The sequence below is a fragment of the Pleurodeles waltl genome, chromosome 2_2, assembly GCF_031143425.1.
Source record: "Pleurodeles waltl isolate 20211129_DDA chromosome 2_2, aPleWal1.hap1.20221129, whole genome shotgun sequence".
Taxonomy (NCBI): domain Eukaryota; kingdom Metazoa; phylum Chordata; class Amphibia; order Caudata; family Salamandridae; genus Pleurodeles; species Pleurodeles waltl.
In genome coordinates, this window is record NC_090439.1 from 264048722 (window position 1) to 264065798 (window position 17077).

Below are 17077 nucleotides of genomic sequence, written 5' to 3' on the forward strand. Positions count from 1 at the left end.
CACATTGCACAGAAAACAGTATTGTACACTGTCATGCTGCAGTTATGTCATAGTAGCATTGGTGACTACTGGGGACAGAGGTATGATGGTGGGTGGGAGGATACATACCTGCCTTTCTTTAACTACAGGAAGTTAAGGGAGAAGACAGAAAATTAAAATACTCCCACTTTGAAAAAAAGCTTTGATAACCATGCAAACCAAGTAAATTAGGTGACCAGCAGACACATCCCTCTCCACAACAGCTCCCTTATTTCTTCTTGATCCACACATTTATACATTCATATTGTCATTCATCTATACTATTCTACCTTGGATACTCACCATTTAATTTAAGCTTACACTTTGTCATCCAGTCTTTCACTATTCCAATCCAGCCATCCATATTTATCCACTTATCCACCCATAGACTCACCTAACCAGCATTCACCCTTTCAAACTCCCTGCTTTCACCTATCCATCCATTTACCCATGTATCGTTTGTTAACATCCACCCATTTCCCCACCTGAGCATCAGCTTTTACCCATCCACCGTTCACCAACTCAGCATCCTTTCACCCCTTTCATCTATCGTTTCATCCACCCATGCACCTCCTATCACTCACCTATGCATCTTTTCCTTTCACTCACACATCCTTTTACTCATATACCATTTCACCCATTCTTTCATTTAGCCTTCCATCCTTTATTTGCTTTTTCATCAAACCATCATTTGTAGCATTCATTCAATCATTATGAGATTTTGTCTGCTCATTCTCAGAGCGAAGAGGTCATTAGGATTAATAATTCAATCCCCACTGCAGCTGCTAAACCAGGGGCTTCACAAGCAACACCCTTGCAGTGAGTATATTAGTTGTCAATGAGCAAGAGCAATATGACTTACCAGCAACCATCCCTGCTGCCACATGTTCTCCCCGCGTTCAGCACACTGGTGCTGTCACTGACCTCGTCACTGGTGGTCCGTACGGCTGGAGAAAACGTTACACTATTTACTTCCAACAAAATAAATACAGCCACAATAGATCATTACTTTTTTGTCTTCTATCATTGAATTCAGGAATTTTGTTGGTTGTTTGAAAAGCAAGGTAGACAAATCAACCACAAACTTTTCATAATGGAAGGGGTGAGCTCAGCTAGGTCACTGAAGCACAATAAAGGGGTGAAATACTTTGGTCAATCCAGGAGAACCTATGGTGAGGTCTCAGGGCATAAGTAAAGCAAAGAAAACCTTTCACAAACGTGTATAAAAGCTGACTTGTGCATGCAATCTCATCAGTAACGTACCTCTCCTAAAAATCTGTCCTCTTAGTATTCAGATCAAGTCTGCAAGATATATAAGGGGAGAAGAGAAAGCTAAGCTTAGTAACAAAGCAGAAGAAAGGTAGTAGAGACAGGAGGAAGTCAGGTACAGATGAAACATGTGAAATAGATAAATGCATGGATAACACGAATTTAACAAAGCTTACATAGAATGAAAATAAGTACAAAAAAGGAAGACATACACAGTAAAAATAATAGAAAAATATTTTGAAATGAGGAGAGGTGAAAAATAAAAGTGGGGAAATAAAAATAATATAGCAGGAAGACTCACTAGGGCCTGCAGATCAGCTAGCATCTGCTCTTGTCGTGCCACTAGTACTGGCACCCTCCCCTCCTGGACCAGTCGAGGCTGTTGCCCTCTTTTTCCTCTTGGGTGTTGAGGTAGGAAATAAAGAACAAGATTTTAAAAAAAATAGTGGTACAGTTAATCTTCCCCTAATTTTTTGGGACAAGCAGAGGCAAACACAGTTATATTGTACTTTTCTAAATCAGATTGCCTAGTATGATGGACTCAACTTGAGTTGACCTATCACTTTTACATTCAAAATTCCTACACCTAACACCTATTCCAAATTTTCTAAACTACAAGTCATACTTACAAACCTTTGACACAGGGCAGCGCAGCAAGCCTTCTTGCAGCGCTGTCCTGCATCAAAAGGAGAAGGCAGGAATGTGCTTTATCTACAACAGATATGACACATTCTTGTCATTTGCCTCTGTGTTGGCACACAATGTGCTGTCACGAGCCAATGCAGGAACACCTGCACCATGCTGCAAGGCTGCCTGCATTGAGGGGATTATTTTTTTGTGTAGGAAGTGGCACCTTCCTGCAAAAAAACTATCACAAAAGGACTGCAGCACACATAGAAAAATGAAAAAACTAGAAGAAATAAAGGTATTTCTCCTCATTGCATCTCCCTTATGCCTCCGCTGGGGAGGCGTAGGCGACGCATTCCAAGGTTTACAAATCCTTATGAATCTGGGAATGTGTAAAACGTCATGCGTGTTACATGGGAACACCAACCCTAACACCCATGGCACGCCTCGCTGTCACAGGTTGAGTCAAAGCAGCGACTTGCATTGTGGAACAACGCATACATCAATAAAAAAAATTCTATTACTCACCAAGCCCTGACACCTCAATGCCCAGCAGGTTGAGCAAGTCCTGTTCGCAGTCGATGATGTCCACCCAACAGTGAATCAATTGCTGCTGGGTGCGCTGGCTCCCAGTGTGCTGATGAACGAGCTGGTGCACCCTCCTCCACTGCAGTAAACACTCCTGAAGGGTGTAATCACTCCTAGGCCTGCCGCCTGCTGCCAGCATGGAGGGGAGGTGGCACTGCACAAAACAAGCTAGTGTTTCCATCTTTTCCTCGCTGAAGATGGGGCGAGGCTGCACCCCTTGCCAGTGACACCACCCACAAGGTAGGCCGCTGCTGCTACCCTGTCTCTGATCTGCCATGGTGCTGGGTGGGGTGGGGTGAAGAAGGGAAGAAAAGGAGAATGAAGAAAGGAAGAACTAAGGGAAAAATAAACAAAACTATAAAAAGTCACAAATGGATGATGCAACAAACTGTTCATTGCAGTGGTTCTCCCTCCTTTACAATTTCTTGGTATTCACACAAAGCATCAATTCTACTATTCTATACAACATAAAATAACAGTCTTTGTCTTCCAGTCTAAAGAACACAAAAAGAACAATTCAACAACAGGAATATTCAGGTCATTACACCCTCTGACTTTCCTCAACCAGAAATTTCAATGCATAACCCTATTGATATTCATGCCTCCAATGCAGCAACTGCCTTAGAGAACTGCATTCCATCAGTCTTCAAGCTTCGGCTTTTGGCAACGGGACATTGGCATTTATCTATCTTGGGACACTTCTAATTACGACAGCTCCTCTTTCCCATTACGTAAACTGTCCTCTCACCACCAGCTTTGGTGTAGCAGGGACTTTAAATAAACATTTGGTTTACGGTGTAAATCTTATTTGCTCATCCAGACAAAATATCCCCGCTCTTACTGGGCACTGAGTCCAACTCTTGGGGCATATTGGTTTATTGTGTTACCGAAGCGCAGCAAAGGGAAAGCAACAACGTAGAACTTGTAGGAAAGGAAAAAGTGTTCATTCATGTGATTTGTGATCTTTTTTCTGAATCCCATAAACCAAACAAATATATACCAGAGCAATGGGACTCACAATGCCTCGCTGACATTGCCCAGGCTGTGTGAATGTTTTAAGGGGTATACTTGGGACTTCTTTCGTTGTATATGCTCTCCTCAGAGATATTAGTTTCTCAGTAATGAAAATGTGTATACCACTTCAACCCTTTTAGGGAAGAGCACAGAATGCACCCAATAAAAGATTCTTCCAAAGGTACGGTTAGGCTGACACACATATTAAAACCTTTGCTGAGCATCAGTCTTTCCAGAGGAGAGTTTGGAATGAACTACATAGTAATACAGTTCTATTTGTTATGTATGCTTTGAAATGCCTGCATCTGAAAGAATGTGCACTTGTACCCTCAAGGGCCAGTAGCTAGGATGAATGTTGCAACTAAGGAGTCTGCTCAAAACTCTATCTCCCCTGCAGGGTCTGACATACAAAAATATTATTGGTATGTCTATTATCACACCTGGAGCTGCCTGCGTGTGTTAACCACTAGACACAATGCAATGAAACGAGGTAGTGCTATAGTATGGTGGATTACCGGAAAGACAGTGTTAGTCAGACATTTTGGATTGAACCAACAGCTCACATGGAAATCAAGAACCAAAAACCAAAGTGTGGCATGTTTATGGGGTATGGCATTAACACTGAGAAGCCCTTTCAAAGATGCTGCATGTGGTGCCTAATGCCAGTTAGTGACTTGGCAAGGGCCCTAATGCAAACAAACAAATCGGGCCCGGTCCTCTGGTGTGGTACTGAAAAGAACTATGGGCCAGATGTATCATCATGGTCCTTTGCGATTCGGAAATAGTGATTTTTAAGAAATCGCTATTTCCGACTCGCAAAGTGCCATGTATCACATTTGCGATTCGGTAATATCGATTTTTTAAAAATCGCTAATGCTATTACCGAATCGCAGATTGCGATACCGGCCCCATTCGCAGCTATGGGCCTGTTGGCTCATATCTGTGAATTTTTTGCATTTCCAAAATTGCGATTTCTGAACCAGAAATCGCAATTTTGGAAGTGCAAAACCCCACGGTGCTCAAAAATTGTTTGGGGGACTTGTAAGGTGCACACATGCCAAAAGGGCATGTGTGCTTCACATGTACAATTTAAAAATGCATTTTAAATGCATTTTTAAATTTTGCACATGCTTACCACCAAGTTCAACTTGGTGGTAATTAGCGATTCCTAAATGCCAAAATCGCATTTAGGATTTGCGTCATACATCTGCTAAGAAATCGCAAATAAGGAATCGTTATTTGCGATTTCTAATTTAGAGAGTTGCAATTTGCGACTCTCTAAACAGGGTCGCAATTTTAAGGAATCGCTATTTTAGCGATTCCTTAAAATTGCATTCAGAATGTATTTCATACATTCTGAAATGGCATTTTGCATTCGCAAACGGCCATTCGCACCGTTTGCGAATGCAAAATGCTTTCATACATCTGGCCCTATAATTGTAATGCAGCAGGCCTCTCCGACCTGTAGTCTCTGGTGCTGCTACACCTGCTGTACTATTGTCTGCTGTGATACCATGCTCTGTATGAAGAATAGCAAATCCCCATCAATGTATTCCTCTTCTACAAGTTATAACTAAACAGGACAGAATTCTCCAAGAAAAAATATTTGAAAGAATAGCTTTAAAGTGTCTTGTAAAAGTTTATATTTTCAAGTGGTAGCATCTTATTTATAAGTCTTATTATGAAGAGTGCTATTTCTATTTGTCAACATTTTGTATTCATATACATAACAATTGATTACAAAGCACACACTCAGGTTTGCAACTTTAGTTCTGAAACAAGTACAAAACGAGCAGGGGGCTACACCAGCTCTGGACTTAGGAATGAGGTTGATGGGGAAATTCTCTACAGTTTCCTCAATCATGCTGAGCAACATTAAGGGGTAATCTTTGTTTCCAGCTATACGGCAGAGACTTGAAGAAGGTCTGGTTCAAACTCATAAACAGGAGCTGCAGAAAATAATTTGGAAGTCTACACCTCTGTGGGTCATGACACTTCGAATACACGAGCTGTTAATCTACATGTAAAACCTAAAAGTGACATTGAATGTTCCTTTAAGGAGAAATATGCAATGGAAGGTTGAAAGAAACAAAGGGAGGGAGAGCAAAGACCGACTGGATTTCCTGTACTTTTGGATTCCAGTAGGGGGATTATAATTTATGGGCTTGCGATAAAATTAAAAAGCCGGAACGGCATTGATATTCTCATAGCCGCTCTTCACATTCTATTCATGATGCTGAGGATAAATGTGCAGAATGAGGGAGTTGATTTGAGTCCTGAAGAAAATAAGGATATAGCACGAAAGGTGTGAAACAGGACAAGAGACTAAAGTCAGCATAAAGAGGGGAAAAAGGGACTCTAAGACTCCAATTAAGAAGAAAGTGGCAGTACTTTCTAAGAAACATGCTTATATAGTTACGGATACTCCTGTAAAATAGGACTTGACTGAGAGGACTTCTAGGCAGCCCAGCAAAATTCGCAATAGTGCATCAGGCTCTCTAGAGGTTTCTGGTGGTGCGTTTAACTGAGTAGGTCATATGGGCTGAGACTGCAGATAAACATTCAAATCCCCCTGTTAGTGTATGATCTAGAGATGAAGATTGAGGGGGATGTAGCATACCTTATTAAAGCAGTCTTCTGGCTGCATTTATTTGAAGAGTATGACATCATACTAATTGAAGGTCATTGGCCTCCAGCCTTTGTTAGGGAATTGGCCCTTGGGATGAGGTAAGAAGGGCACCTTTTCTCCCATAGTACCTGAAGATATCAGGGAAAGTTATACCTGTGAAAGGGCTTTTAAACAGACTTCGGCCGTATGCATAAACCAGGCAGGGTGAGACAAACCCTCTATTCCACATGTTGTTTCCTTGCACAATGAACCTAAATCACAATCTCAATACCATTTAAAGTCACCAATTAATACTCCCCTTTTTCCCATCTCCAAACCAGATAGATTCTATCATCTCCAATGGGTTTTCAGTCAAAACATAGCACAGGAAAGCAAGTATCTAAATGGCTTCAGATGCAGATCTAATTTAAACAATTGCCTCTGGGGTAGGAGAACAGCCCCAGCTTATTCTCAGCATGCATCATGGAGATACCTAAACCATATTCTGATTGGATTTTATTGATAATACTATTTCACTGATGATGAGCTAGATGTAAACCTAACTAGGGTCAGACCAGAATGTAACATTTTTAACATCACATGGTTACAAGATTAAATTAAAAAAATCGAAAGTTGCCTAATTTAAGGAGACATTTCTTGGATATGAGATATTCAATGAGAGCAAGGGTTTGCCTTCTTAGTTCCATCAGACGTCTGCTATATAACCTTCTGAGACACTGAACAAGTTATAATCCCTTTTGGTATTCCTTAACTTTGGATTAACCTACTTGCTACACTATACTGAGCAAATAAAGCCCTTGCATGACTTGACTTCTCACACATTTTCAGCCTTAGAGAGGATGAACAAAATTACTGATAACTTATGTGTGCTATAAGCAAACATGCTAGTGAAAAATATTTACAAACAAGAGATAGTAAAATCTCTTCCTACTCTACATTAATTGGCTTGAGGAACACCTGTTCATGTAGAAAAGGACATCCCAAAGATGGGTTCACAAGTAGTTCCTGTTTTATTATACGCAGATTATGCGGTTTTAATATCAAGATCAGCTACTGGCCTCCAATCACTTTTAGATGCTTTTAATAGGTTTATGGTTAATTTGGATCTAAAGGTAAATCTCGCTAAATCCTTTGTAATGAAGTGTGGTTTCAAAATAGCTAAGACCCATAAATTTATGCTACGTGGCTCAGAAATTGTAAAGGTCCCTCACTTTACCTACCTGGGCATACCCAGGTGGACATTGCATTTAACTGGAAGTTTCTGATCAGTGTTAGATCATTACAATTCCAAAGATCAGGGGAGGCTGTTTCAAGATTTGCCAAAGTGTTAGGGCATAATGCAGTGGGGGAATTGGTTACCATTCTCAAAAGTAAGTGTGTATCTATTGCTTCATTTAGTGCTGGTATATGGTGGTACGCAAACAGTTCTTGCTTGCAAAAAATTGAAAATATATTTTTTAGAAGACTGCTGGCAGGCCCTTAATCAACATCAACCAATTTGTCCCATGAGAAAGTTGGGTTTGGCTTTTTAGAAGATTACATCAAACCCCCGCCCCTCTTCTCTTAAAATCTGTACAAAACCAGAGACTCATTTTTGTGGAGCGATTCTGACTGACTGCCTGGCCCCAGTTAATTCATTAGGTATTTCCTGGCTGCAATACATCAAATAGAGCTTTAATGAGCTTGGTCTTACAGGCATATTTTACAACCCAATTGATACCACTAGCTGGCCGTGCTAAAAGTAAAAGAGCTCTTTTTCAGATGCACTAATATCTGGCACAATCATAACAGGAGTGCTAGAGTAAATGGCTACCTCCAACCAACTTCCACCATGAGCTTAGCGCGTGCTTTTTATCTTCAAATAATTCCAAAAGAACATCACAAATTTCTACTGACCAGACTTTGTCTGAAATCTATTCACTTTTTGTTGGCCTTTCCCACTCAAGGTACGTGTTTCCTCTCACTACAGCCTTGTCTTTGCAATGGAACTCATGCATGAAGCACTATGTACTTTACCCTTTTTTGTCCTCTTTACTGCACAAGGAGACAAAAAAAATTCACCTTGTGCCTAGAACATCTGGAATCAGGTCCCATTATCTGGCTTTTCAATACTTATGCAACCTGGACTACACATAGTGGGAACATTGAGAAGCTCTGCATCTTAATAGTCACTCAAATTACTTGTAGAAATTGCCCTATTTTCAGAGTGTGTATGGGTCATATCCCTTATTACTTTTTTTTTCACAACACCAATAACAGAAAACTGATTTATTCAGGTGAATTTGCATCAGAATTTGCCTATGCAAGGATATGGGTATTGGAAAGAAAAGACCGATGAGAAAAGCATTTGGGGAACACATTTTGGGAGGTTCAAGGCAAAGCAGTCTTATTTCAAGCATGCATTATACCTAACAATATTTTTTTCTGACTAAAGCCATCCAGCAGACTACCTGTCTGGGATTTGGAACCCTGAAAGACCTTACAAAAACCCTCTACACCAACATTTTATTTAACCCTGCTCAGGAATTGGCAAGCACAAATGAACATTTTAGTTTCTGAAAAATAAATGGTATGATTCAGAATGGAACATATAATTCATTGTAGTTCCCTCCTGAAGGTTTAGCCTTATAGACCTATGATTATAATACCTGTATGCATGGTTTTCTTTCCAACATCCCAGCCCTAACGTAAATCACCCTTATCTGTTATGTAGCATCCACATACCTGTAGTCATTATCACATTTAGTGAGGGAAAGCTGTGCCAACTCTGGTGAGCACATTCCAGTCTTCTGGTTGGGAAGGAGTACTTGTCCTTAGATAAAAAACAATTTTTTTTCTGATTTTCTCTTGGGACCATGCCATTATAGAAATAAGCAATTTAGATTGACAGCAATATATGAAGATTATAATGAATGGAACAAATACTCAGAAAAAGAATCTTCTGAAAGAGCTCAACAGGTCGATGAAATAAACCTGCAAACAGTTTTCAAAGTTATCGACAATGGTCTGCATATGCTTTCTAACAGAGTGGATTCAATAAACAACATCATGTCCTTAAATCTTCTTAAAGGATAGTTGATTTTTTTGCAACCTGGCCAGGTTCAGTTAAGAGCCATTATCCATTTAAATTGGGTCTTATAAACTCTTTGATGAGGTTATGTGACCTGGAAACTTCTGAATGAAACACATGTTTTTGAACCTAATAATCTAACATTGACACAGAAAACAATAGCTAAAAAATAATCCACATACACTTTGTTGAGTATCAAACAAATGGAAGAAGGACATTTTCAGTTAGTCAAAATACACCTTTTACATGGCTAATACTAGGCATTATTTCCCTGCCTGTTACAACTTTTGTATGACTGTTAGAAGTACAAATCGTTGGGATGGCTTGAATCAATGCAGAATTCATGGAAATGTCTTTTTTAGGTGGAGCGTAGGAGCGCGCAAGTGCTGCTTTTCAGCATGTTGTTATCTATCAATGGGCTTTAACCACACCCACCTCAGCCCATCACTTTCATTTGTTCTTGGGCTTCCTTTGCAAAAATCCCTTGATGTCAAATGCTTTATTTTTGTTCCGCCTTGAGGCTATTTTGTCACGCCTTGCAGACTGACCCTGTTACATGGATAATTGCATGATGGCCAATATACTTCATTGTGGGCAAACTCCTTTTTTTGTCTCTACCTTTGGCACTCCATGTCGGCCATGGTGCTGTGAAGTTGCAAACAAAGCAAACTCAAAAGGCAGTATTGAAGCACTTTGCATGAGCACCAGTTAAAACTTCTCACTGCCATACATTAAAAGGCTACTTCCAAGTCATCTCATTCTCATTCTTCTATATGGCCACAGAAATGCTCAGTGGCTTTCACTATCATTTTAAGGTAGAGCAGGGGATACTTTATCCCAGGTGTAAAAGCATATCAAGAATGTTAGGATATGGGGTACATGCAAATTTTGGCAAAAGGTAAAATTAAAGAGGGGTAAGAATGATCAGGGAAGAACCACGCAGGAGACAAATTTATAGGGAAAATTCAAGAAGAAGACAAAACACATCTGAGACAAATTTTGAAGTGTTGACAAGAAGGGTGTGATGACATATTTAATCATCAGAGAAGGGACTGATGGAGCAGATATTCTAATTCAATAAATTTCTAATGACTAATGTGTGTTTATTAATGAGAAAATGGGTAGAGAAATTAATATTAGAAAATAATGTGTGTAATAGAAAATTTGCCCACGGGGAGTGGTCACCACATGTATTAACAGATGCTGAATAATGAGAAGATTCTATATAAAACATATTAATGTATCATAACTGGATGTATAATCTATGTTTTGTGTTAATTCTTAACTTAGCCGAACTAAAGGCCTGGTTGCACTGGGCCTTGCTTGCTCACAATGTGAAGACTCGACAAAGCTTGCGAGGACTGGTACCTGGAGAAAAAGACCTTGAACTGTGCAGAGTTCAGACGGCTCTGCTAGAACATTCTACAATGTACCAGCAGACAGGAGATGATGAAGCCAATTTGCTACAATTATGTGTAGTGTAGGCTGAAAGTACATTCCCAGGACTTGAACAATAGAGGCACCAACTAAAGACTATATATGCAACAATTTTGTTGCCTGAAGAGCCGGATGATGTTCTCATCACAAGAAGGACCAATCAAATTTATGGAGCCTGAATCCTATGCAGAAATTGAGATTTGGTAAACAAAAACTATAGGTTAGAGTCATAACTTTCTATGAGATTGACCAATTAGCAATTAGTGGGACGGACTGGGAGACCCTAATAAAAAGTCATGACAAGGGGAGCGAAATCAGAACTACGAGGAGAAAGTTGATGACATCAGGAGACGCTGTCCGAAGTGCTGATAATTGGGCTTATACTCTGTGAGCCTGATACGTAGCTGACCACTGATGACCTGGGGACGAAGACTGACCTGTTGCTGATCCATCCTGGATAGGTAGCTATGAAAATATGACTGACAAAATTGTGCCTTTTCTTCTAGGTGCCAACTTCCCTGTTTCTGAATAGATCTTTTCCCTCAGATAGATTTTTCAAAATTAATATTTTATCTAAATTGTTTTCGCATGAAGATCCACATGCTGATGCTAATCTTGGTTAGATGGCTGACAGGGGAGACGTTGACAGTGACAAATGACTGACAAATTGAATTGCTGAATTACTCCATTAATGTTGATAATCACTGACTTATGATTTGCATTGTTGCTTATGATTTCTTTGGAGAATAATGTTTTCTTGATGAATTAATAAAGGCAAAATTAACAATTGATTAGAATTGTAATCAATAGGGAAAAAAAATTATTAACCTTTTTTATGAGTGATGGTTCTTTCTGATTAATATGTTTTTTTTGTTTGTTTCTTAAGTGTTTTATATTGATCTATTGATGTTGATTATTGGTTCAGTAATCACTGTATGATTAGGATACTCCATGCGATACAAAAGGTTAATCGGCCTATACGCGTCCTCTTGTAAGCTTACTTACTAAGGACTGGATGCACTAGAACATTCTTAATGCTGTGGAGACGCTAATGAAAGTACTGTTCTATGCCTTTTAAATTTTTAAATGTTACTTTTAATTGAATTACATAAACAGGCATGTGTTTCATTAATGTGGATAAAATTACAAGATAGACGTAAAACAATGGAGTATCTTGACACATCTAATGATATACAGGGCAGTTAAGAGACTCGTTGGACCACCTACCTTTTGCCCTCCTCCAGGCTACAGCTGTGTCACAGTTGGTGCAAAACTGTTTCAGTATGACACGCCAACCTGCCTTCTTTTTTGTCATCCTGTTTAAATGAATCAATGAGAAAATAAATTGCATTCTGCGTGTAATTTAAAAAAGAAAAACTTTCACTAGGCCGATGTCTGCTTCCTGAGACAAAGTAAACAATCATTATATAATTGTATATGTGGACAACTTAATTGTAGCCCGAGTGTGGGTAGGCATCAGTGAGCTCTTCAGACATTAGGGTCATTCCAGGCTGTGCAGGAAGTATGCAGCCTCCAAAAAACGTCAAGAGGCTTCAGAGAGGTGTGTTAATTCAAAAACATTATCTTAGGCAAGAAATTAATGTTGAGGTCTTCACACTTCTAAAGACTGTAAATATCAGCTGTTAGCGCTGCCGGCATCAAAACTATAAACAAAAGCAACTGAGAAAATTGCTGCTGTCATGCAGAGAAGGCATCACAGTGAGCGACTGATAGACGGCCATGTTAGGCCGGGCAATCTTGACTTAGTCTACAATTGAAAGCACTCATGACATGAGACCCGTTTATTCTCTCAAAAGTGACGTGGACAAAAGAGCAAATATCAACAAAAGCAAAGTTTATAATATGAACACTTTTTTTAAATTTTTAATAAAAGACACACTTACTATTATTATTATTATTATTATTATTATTATTATTATGATATTTTCATGTAGTGTTTCATACCAGTTTCAAAATGCTGTAGCAAGAGGCTTCACTGTTATCCACTGTTAGCGCGTCAGACCTTATTAGGTAAACTTACAAGGAAGACGCAACTAGGCTGATGGACCTTTTGACTGTGCTTCACGTTTTTCCCACCATATATCCTGTACTAAAACAGATCAATAACATCAACAGTCAGTGACATCAATAATCAATAGGAGTCAGCAATTTCCACACACCATGACCTTGCAGTCATGAATAACCACACCTTTATGTAAAAGTTAGAATGTTTATTTCCCTATATTACAATGCTAATGTCACGTAACAATCTCAAAATCAAATGATAAACATACAGAAACAATACTGGCTGTCCAAAGCTGCAAAGTAATAGCAACCTAATCAAAGCTTGAGCTACTACGCATTCCAAGGTTACAGTACATATTAATACCTAGAATAACTGCGCAAATTATATTACATACATTTAGATTTCAGCAAAGAAAATACATCAACTGTTAATACAGGCAGCAAACTTCATCAGTGAGAATCTTAACTAACATTAGATTAGAATAGCATGTTTGGACTTCATGCAAAACAATTTAGTCAACACAAATTTGGAAAAACATCTTCCTATGTTTCTTTCGAAATAGCAGTTCGTACCTGGAAACAAAAGCAAATAGACATGACAATCAATATCAGTGATGGTATACCTCTGGGTTCGCCATGTGGCCCATTGGCTCCGGCTATTGGGTCTGGGCGATTACTGGGATAATCCCCATAAATTAGAGAGACGGCACAAAAATGTTTTAAAGTTAACCTATTGGTCTTATGTTAAGGATAACTACATAACTCACAAATCCCATGGTCGCTTAACTAATTCCTTCATTGATATTAAATGGTCCCCAAAGTTTGAATCCTATTTGGATGTGATACCGGATTCGCAGGGCAAGAGCTTATATGCAAGGTTTCGCTTTGGCTCTTTGCCCTTGTTGTCACTGATTCATAGGTGGGGGCCGACTAATCTTCCCGATATATGCCCTGCCTGTGGCAGTACTTTCGAAACCATTGAGCATTTCATGTTCTTCTGCCCAGCCTATGCGATTCCACGTTTAAAATGGATTCGCAATATTTGCAGGGACATGGGATTCAAGAACTGCTCTTTGGCTCTACGGGTTCTAAAAAGCCATAATTCAACTGATGTAATTCTCTCAGTAAGCAAGTATCTAGCAACAGCTTGGCGCATACGATGCCGTCTCCAAAAAGTAATTCAAAGTCCCATCCCTTTATAGATAAGTTTTAGAGCCACATGTGCAATTCAAGTTATTGTCCTAATGTTTTTACACCAAGTTAAAGATGTGTACTTATTTATTCTTTAAGAATTATTTATTATCTTGTTTTATGTGCTTTTATGGCCATGGATCGAACAAAGTTGATGATGATGATGATGATGATGAATTATTGACCATGTGGTTTAGACAGGGCTTTGGAACAGATTTTTCTTAGATAATACGTGGGTAATCATTTTGTGGTTCTGCTACTGTATCACTAGTGTTAGCCGCAAAAAGCTATTTTTATGCACTTGTCTGGCATTAGTGCCATTTTAACATGAATCTGATAACCATTTTAAGTTACTATATAAGCTTTTATTACATTGTGCTTGTGTTTTTAATGACTTGACAGTGCCTAAATTTGCCTATACGATTGTGCCGGTTGCAGGCGCCCTTACTAAAGTATGCCACTTAAACTACCAAGAAACTGTACTATTATGTAACATCAACTCAGCACTCTAAAGCTTAAATCATGGGCCTGATAGCTTGCACTTATCTTGGTGATGGTACCACCTGGGAAACTTGAATCTGAAACCATCTCATATTGTTTTAAGAGCCTTAAATATTTGTATTATTTTTAACACTATGAAGCAGATGTTCAGAAACCTTGGCATCTAAATGTTAAGTTATGTATCGGGAACAATGGTGGACTATAGTAGGCCATGGCCTATAGAAGCTATTTTTATTCTAAACTCTATTTTATGCCAGTGTGAAAGTATAATGGAACAAATGCACATTCTTTGTATAATTTAATGTGTAACTTTTATGACCCATGGTCGAATAAAGTATATATATATATATATATATTACATACATTTAGATTTCAGCAAAGAAAATACATCAACTGTTAATACAGGCAGCAAACTTCATCAGTGAGAATCTTAACTAACATTAGATTAGAATAGCATGTTTGGACTTCATGCAAAACAATTTAGTCAACACAAATTTGGAAAAACATCTTCCTATGTTTCTTTCGAAATAGCAGTTCGTACCTGGAAACAAAAGCAAATAGACATGACAATCAATATCAGTGATGGTATACCTCTCCTCAATTGGATCAGCAAGCTATGACAATCTTCGTCAACAGGACATCAGTCTGGTCAACACGGCATCAAGATTCAGCACCAAAGTTCAGAAAAAGCAAAGTCTCTTTAAGTAGTAAAGTTAAACACATCTCTTCTCAAGACGGTCAAGAAATAGTGGCCCTATGGCAAAATAGAACATGGGCAAATGGCGTCTTCTTCTCAGTGCAGTACGGCTAAGTTAGATTTCCTAAAACTACTTCCCACATCCTAATTGGTTAGAGAATCGCATGTTCACACTTAGTCCAATGAAACTAACACCCCAAATCTACACTTCTTCTAATACATGGGTCACATGTCAATGATTGGCTCCTTTTCTTCCGTTCTCATCATTGCACTATTCAGGGAACAATATTGTTGCAGCTTATACTCCAGTCAGTGCATCCATTGTCCTCTCCTGAGAAAGTCAGTCTTACACTCACTACATTAAACATTGTTTCGCTAGAAAGTACAGAATCTTCTAGCAAGCAGTTTCTCATGAGAAAGGACTTCAGCTACGAGCACATGGTCAGTACAGTGGAAAATCACAATTTAATTCTCTAAGCATCCATTGTACTAGTTGCCTAAGAAAAGTAGCTTGACATGAGGCCGTGCAACTAGGCCAACACCTTGCTTAATTAAGGACTATGAATAATTAAGCTAATACATAATTCATAACCTTTAATATGACATATTACTACATTAATAAAACATAAGCTCAATATTTCATTTTAATAAGACATTAATAAGGACACTTTGTGAACATTGGCCGACACTTTGGTGGGCGCACCTTCAAATGTGTGCATTATTTTTCTATACGTTAATACATTTTCTATGCAAATTCAATACTCAAAATACATAAATATTAATGAATAAACTCATTAATAACTCAGAGTTAACAATCCCTCCTCTGATGACTAAATGTTTCATCACAATACACTTTCCAACAAACCTATTTGCATCAGCTAAAATTCTGTTATTTCAATCCCCTTAAATCTTCGTATCTTTTTTAATTTCCCCTAAACAATTTTTTTCTTTTCATTTCTTCCCTCCTCCGATCATTTTTAATTTTCTTCAATTTGATCACTCTATCCCCATTTACATATTACCCATGCTCCAATTATACAAATCACAATAATCAATATCCCTAGTATTATTTTCAATAATACCCCTTTCCCAAGGTTGCTGAGCCAATTTCCCACTGAAGCAAATCCTTTGCCAACTTTCTCCCAAACACCTGGTTCTTTCAACTCTTTCAAACCAGCACTCTCATTAGTCAGATTAGTAAGTAAGCTTCTAATTTCTTTTCTATTATCAGGAATGTACGAACAGCAATGCTTAGAATTAAGCATTTTATAAACTCTGCCATCTTTTGCTAAAAGAATATCTAATGCAAGGCGATTTTGAAGAGTCATAGCTCTTTCCGCAGCTAATTCTGTATCTATCAGGAGTATGGCTCCTGAAAAATTTGTCAGCATGTTACCCACAATAGTAGACAACTTTTGAATCTTTATCGAATTCAGAACAACTCCTACTGAAGGTATCACTGCTCCAAATATATCTCCCACTACACCAGAAGAAGACTCTATTTTTTGTTTAGTGTGATGTAACTTAGTCATTTTCGGTAATCTTTTCAAGTCCTCAAGTTGGAATATCTTTGGGAAAACTATCTCTAAGTAACATGTCCCATAACATCCTCCTGGAAGACGGTAAGAAGCATTAGGCACACAGATGTAATATATGCCAAGAACTGCTGGATCCTGTCCTTTCAACATAAATGTCCATTTACTCTGAAACAAGAACACATGTCCATATTCACTTGTTCCCACAAAGTGTCAGTGCGAGATTCATGTCTATGAACACAAAGCTTCCCTACATGTTCTACATCTAAAGCTAATTTCCCTTGTGTTTTTATTGCACTAAAAGCATAATCATTTCTAAAAGTCTTTTTTTCTAAGCCCTTTTCTAAATTCTCCTTTAATGCCTTTCTCCTGTCATCTGTGTGGTCTAAGAAGCTCTTTTCTAAAGGTGTAAGCAAGCATGTCAGGTTATTCCTGTGAGCAGAAACTATCCCAAACGTTAATGTAGGCTCAAAGAA